Consider the following 6,109-nt stretch of genomic DNA (forward strand, 5'->3'; position numbering starts at 1 on the left):
CTAGGGTAAACATAGAAAACCAGAAAAGTTAGCCTGTCACAGGAGCAGCTTTTACACCAAATCATATCTACAAAAATCAGACATCTTCACATATTTTAAATCCCATTTGTTCTTTCACTTTACACAATGCCATTCATAGATTGTCTTTAAATGTGTTGCAGGCTTGAAATGCATAATAAATGACACTGAATGCAAAATATTACAAATCTCAGCAGAGTACAGTGTCTTCATTGAAGGTTTGCACTTTTTTATTTTTTTATCTTCTTTACATTTTTGAAATGCTGTATAAGCAGTGCATAAGCAGATGCTGATATTAGTTGTGGCATTTAAACACACTTTTGACCTGCCCTGGGGACATTTATGTATTTTACCTTTCCATCCATCCTGCACAAAAACACTTTCACCAAACACTGAATAATATCTTAGAATCAATATTATTACTGTGATTAAAGTTATTACAATGTGGTATATATATATACAATAGTTATTGATTTTATGAGAACGTATCCTTCTTGTAAACAAGAAGCATTGACCTTAAGAGTTTGATGCTAATGATTTTCCTTTAACAAGCTACTTAGCAGAGTCCCAAAACATTGTGACAGCTATGGACAGCTATGTTAATGCTATGTTACTGTTCAAGAAATCAGCTCAACATTTTGTTGAGCTTCAAAATGAAATGTCCCTTCCTAGTTGCTCCTGGGAGACAAATTTCTAGCTGCGGTCTATTAACAAAAAGATCCAACTCTCTTTTGAGGGAATCTGAATTACATTTTAACACCTTAAGTTCAAAATCTTTCAACTGGTCAAGCTTGTGTAATATACTACATTATACATCGGTTCTTTAGCACAAAGTTAGAAATTATTTTAATTCTCCATTCTATTTGTAAAAGCAAAAAGGGAAATTTTAAAAGATTTTTTTCTCCATCAGATACACATAAGATTGAGACAATAATAAAACTGCAGTTTTTTTTTTACCCAGAATGAACTTGAATTAAATTATTTAACATTAATAAATTCTTTAAGAAACTGTTTTAAATGTTAAAGTCTAATTTGCCTTGACATTGAAATTCTTAGTTCTCTAAGCCAATGGTTAACTGTATTTTCCTTTCCACTTCAAAACTAGAGAAAACTTGATATTTGAGTAAATTAGGAATCTCCATTTTAGAGCTGATGCTCGAAAGTTTTTTTCCCTTATCTAGAGTGTTTGTTCTCCAAATCTACAACTATACTTGAATAAGTGTTAAAGGATAAAAAAAACAAGTTGGACCCTTTCCTCCATATTTGATCACAGCAGTTTTGAAATCAATGTTAGTTTAGCATGAATTGCAGCCATAGCAAACAGAACAAAGAGGCAGTAATGTAGTGCAAGCACCAACCATCAGGTTTCAGGTACTACTACCTGAATGTGTCTTAATCAGTGTGAGCTTGTTTGGAATAAGAGAATGTTGCATTAATTTGCAGCGAGGGATGATATAATGATATGCATGATATCTATTTATTGATTGTGTGTTCACAAGGAAAGTTTTCACACCTGCCTAGATCCATCGAGTAATGCACTTCATGACACTGTGTCTTAATTTAACAGAGAGTGGATGATTTCAAGCCTTTATGTAGAGATTTATCATTTCTTGAAATTCTGGTGTAATGTTTCTTCTGTTGTGAGCTGAAATTTAGCCTTTTACAGCCCCTTAAAGTACCATACAGATTTTTTGTAATTAAAAAAAAGATTTAAGTGATGTTTGATTGACATAAGACGTTGGCATTAAAGTTTTTCATATTTAAAATCCACAAGTAAAAGGCTTAAAAACAACAAAACTCCCACACACATAGGTCCTTTAATTGCAAAGTTTTACCTTTATTATTTTCTGAAGTTCCTCTTTACCTGTCTGTTTAGCTGTTTTGTGCTGCAGGTTTTGCGTTTGTCAGAGTTAAGGCGCCATCAGCATGAAGCATCAGCTTCCAGAGAATCAAACTGAGAGGTTTTCATTTCAAGAACCATTTTTTATTAATTATTCAACAGTTCAACATGGAGACATCCACCACACAAACCAAAACCACACCAGCAGTATCTTCAGTAGATCAGAATGCACTTAAACATTATTATTGATATCTTTACTTTTTATTCAAGATAAGTGTAATTTTCATGTTTTTTGCACATTGATGTACTGTAAGTTAAAACATTGTAAAAAAAAATTGTTCAATATTTGAAAAAAAAATGTCTTATTTGCCTTTTTTTTTTGCCAAGAATAACATGAGGTGATTAAACCACATGTATTTCTACACACTGGAGATTGTTAGCTTAGCTTAGCAAAGAAAAAAAAAGAGTGGAGAAATGAGGCAAATAGGAAAGAATACACCTGTATGTTTTCTGATTCTGTTAAAGCCTGATCTTAGTACACAGTTATATATAAGTAGGCTATTGTTTCTAACTTCTATGTTCCCCTTTTGGAGGATTTTGTGCAAAGCGAAGCTAGTTAGGCGCCTCTGCTTCTTTACATTAATATGAAGACCTAATTGTGGTGTTAAATCTCAGATTTTTACCCATCTAGTTGAAACCAACATAATATCCTAAAAACAGTCATATCTTAAAATATTATGTGGTAAAGGAAATTCACAATGAGTGTTAGAAAAAATGCTAATAAAGCCTATGGAGAGCACAAAATGGTGGTAATGTCATTTAAGTAGTCGGGTACCAACCCACTAATGTTGGCTTCTATTTAGTTCTGGAAGTAAGAAATCTCAAATTTAGAGTCTGAAAGATCAGCTAGATGTGCCTTAACAACCCTGACCTCGAAATCCAATATGGCTGCCACATATGAAGTCATAGCTTCAGTAAAATTGTTGATTTAAACAGTTTATTATTGACATTCCTGTTAGTTTTTTGTTCTCTTAGCAAAACTAGCAAATCACTTTCTTTTTTTTTTTTTTTACTTGCACAATAAATCCTTCCAGGATTTTAGGATCTGCCTGACGCACGAGTGCAGGAGCTTTCTTTAAACCAGTTGATGTCTAGAGTCAAAGGAATACCATCCAGCATGTTTTAGATGTTTCCATCACACACCTGAATCAATTGAATGATTCATTAGCAGAACTCCTTCAAAACTCAACAACACTCTGAGAAGCTAATTGTCGGTGCAGAAATTCATCTAAAAAATGCAAGACACTCTCCCTTGAGTACTGGAGTTGGACATTCCTGGTTTAAGGCTTCACTGTTCTGGTAAATTGATGTTTTCTGCTAACATGCGTTCAGTATGGGCATTCAAGAGTTCTGCAAAATTTGGAAGATCAAACTGTCCAAATTATATAAAAATAATTTATTAAATCAATATTTGTGCATCTCAGAGTCTAAATCATGTATGGATTTAGATCCATGATTTAATTTTACAAATTTCATTTGTAAAAGTATTTATTACAAATTAAATAAATAATTTCATTTTTGTAAAAATGTTACTTAAATCAAATGCACAGCACTTTTTATTTAAAAATCTCACCACTCCCATCTGCCGATGCTGCATGGGAGTACAGTTGTAATGAAGAAAGTTGGGGTCTTTCTGTATTAAGTTTCTATGCATTCATGGGTTAACTCCTGATTCCATCTTCCTCCCGGTCTAAAAACATTCATGTTGGGTTAATTGGTTTTTCCGAAATGCCCTGAGGAGGGAGTGTATGTTTGCATGGTTGCCTGTCCTGTTTTTCTCCTCGTTGCCCTCATGACCTGTCCAAGGAGTACCTTGTGTCATATCTAATAACAACCAGAGTTAGGCACCAACCGCCCACAACCCTGTAAAAATAAGTTGGTATAGACTGATAAATGCCTTGCAGAACACCATGACTACTTTGACAAATAGACCCCAACATTCATGGCTAACCTGCCAAGCAGGTTCACTTCAGGACACTTTATTTGAACAATAGAACTACTATTTTTCACTTATTGATTGACCTTCTTTGTTTTGAAGTTCCAAAAATGATTTAATTACATTATGAAGTCAAATAATTATAGATTGATCAATTATGTGTTTATTAATTATGTGTAACTGTTAATTAGTACATAACAAAATATGCATAGCAATATTTTATTTAGAAGAAATTGTTTTTATTAACTAGTAAACTATTCATTTCATAACCTAGTTGCAGTATATTACTAATGTATAAGTTGTCAGCTTTCCTCACCTGGCTCAGTGGGTGGGATTACTAGTGCTATAACTTAAAGTGATTGGGCTGAATTCGACTTGGTGAGCAGGTGAACCAATCAGATATTAGTCTGTTTGATGGGCCCCGCAGAAAACCTAAAGTATTTCAAAATGTTTTCCAGCACAAGAACTATAAAAAAAAGATCAAACTACAGAAAGAATTATTTAAGAAATTCAAAATTTAATTTCATTTGATTATCATATTTAACTATTTAATAATTTAATAACTATTGTATAGTTAATAAATTAACAATGACATAAATGTGGATAAGATTCACAGTAATTGTGCAGGTACTGGGCAGACAGAAGAGGTTAAAACATGCAGCTAAATTCCCAAGGTCAGAAATTGAACATTGGACAGCTTCATCAAGGACTTCGATGTGTGAACTGCCCACTGTATGGCACACAGTGGGTATATTAAATGTATTTGTCTGCACTTGAAAAAAATACAAAATTTAATTGACATAATTTTTAATTTATTTGATTGTGATCAATTTGGACTTCCATAGGTGTTTTCAGATTTTCAATCTATACTGTTAAACACCTTGCAGCTTTTGATGGTACATTATGTCACTAATTGATTTACTAAATCAGTACTTCTGTGGATTCATTAACAAGCACACTTTATAATATGTATGTTTTGCTTATATTTCCCTACATTCATAGAATTATGTTGAATCAAATGAGATATTTCTGTAGTACACACCAATATTTAAGTTAATCATTTCACACAGTCTCATCTGTAGCAATTAAATCATGATTTTGCTTTCCAAGAAACCATAAAAAGTCTTTTTTTTTTTTAAAGATCAGAGTGAGTCATCTTTCTTGGGATGAAAGATGCGTCACTGAATGTTAATAAATGGCCGTCTCCCTCCTCTCTTGTCTGACGCTGTTTCATTCACAGTAGCAGTTTTGGACCCGGGCCCACTTTTTGGAAGATGTTCAGTATTATAGCACAGCAGAGGGAATGCAAAGCTCAGCGTCCATTACTCATTCGCTTTGATGCAGAGAGCCAGTCACTTCTTGCAGCTAAGGAAATAAACTGATTAGGTATAGCATTGTAACTATACTGACAGATCACTGATGATCTCTTTATCGTGACATGGTTATTATTGGACATGGTATATCAGGCAGCAAGCAAGTATTTTACCTTTGAAGACCAAGAACAGGAAAATGAGCAAATGAGGTTTTGAGATAGTTTGATAAGAGCCAAGTTAGGTTGGCGACATGACCTTTCTTACCTGGAAATAGAAAGGCACTGGGATGTACCATGAGAGGAAGGCAATGCTTTGGTCAGTATTCTTCTAGAAAACTTTAGGATTCTGTTGTTCATGTGGATGTTACTTTGATATATCCTAAGCATTGTTGCACCTTTTTATGGAAAAGCTATTCTCTGATGTTGGTGGTGCATCCTGCCATCAAATAGAAAATGGTTTAGGGATTGTTTCAGGAGCACAACAAAGACTTTGAGGTGTTGACTTGGTCTTTAAATTCCCCATATCTCAGTCTAATCAAGAGTTAGATATCCATTTCTCAGGCAGCCCACATCATTTGGAGAATCAAATTTAGTCAAAAATATTAAAATCACATATCTTTGACATGACCCTAGTTACAGAAAAGCCCACATATTTTAGACAGTGTTTTGTTTTTGATAAAATATTGTTTTTAAACAATTTACTACTACATTCATCTTTATGGTATATGACATAATATTCTAACTTTTTGGGAATGAATTGTCAGAAATAAATTTCAGCTTTTTAAAATTGATTTAGTATAGCAATTTTGCATAGCTATATGATTCAGTATATAAATTATTATAAAACAACTTTGAGAAATATCTTCTTATTTTAAACCTGGCTGAATGATTTTTTTTTAGCAACAATGAACTACATTTATAGGCAATGTGAGAATTTTATTTT

The sequence above is a fragment of the Poecilia formosa genome, unplaced genomic scaffold, assembly GCF_000485575.1.
Source record: "Poecilia formosa unplaced genomic scaffold, Poecilia_formosa-5.1.2 Scaffold74, whole genome shotgun sequence".
Lineage (NCBI taxonomy): Eukaryota > Metazoa > Chordata > Actinopteri > Cyprinodontiformes > Poeciliidae > Poecilia > Poecilia formosa.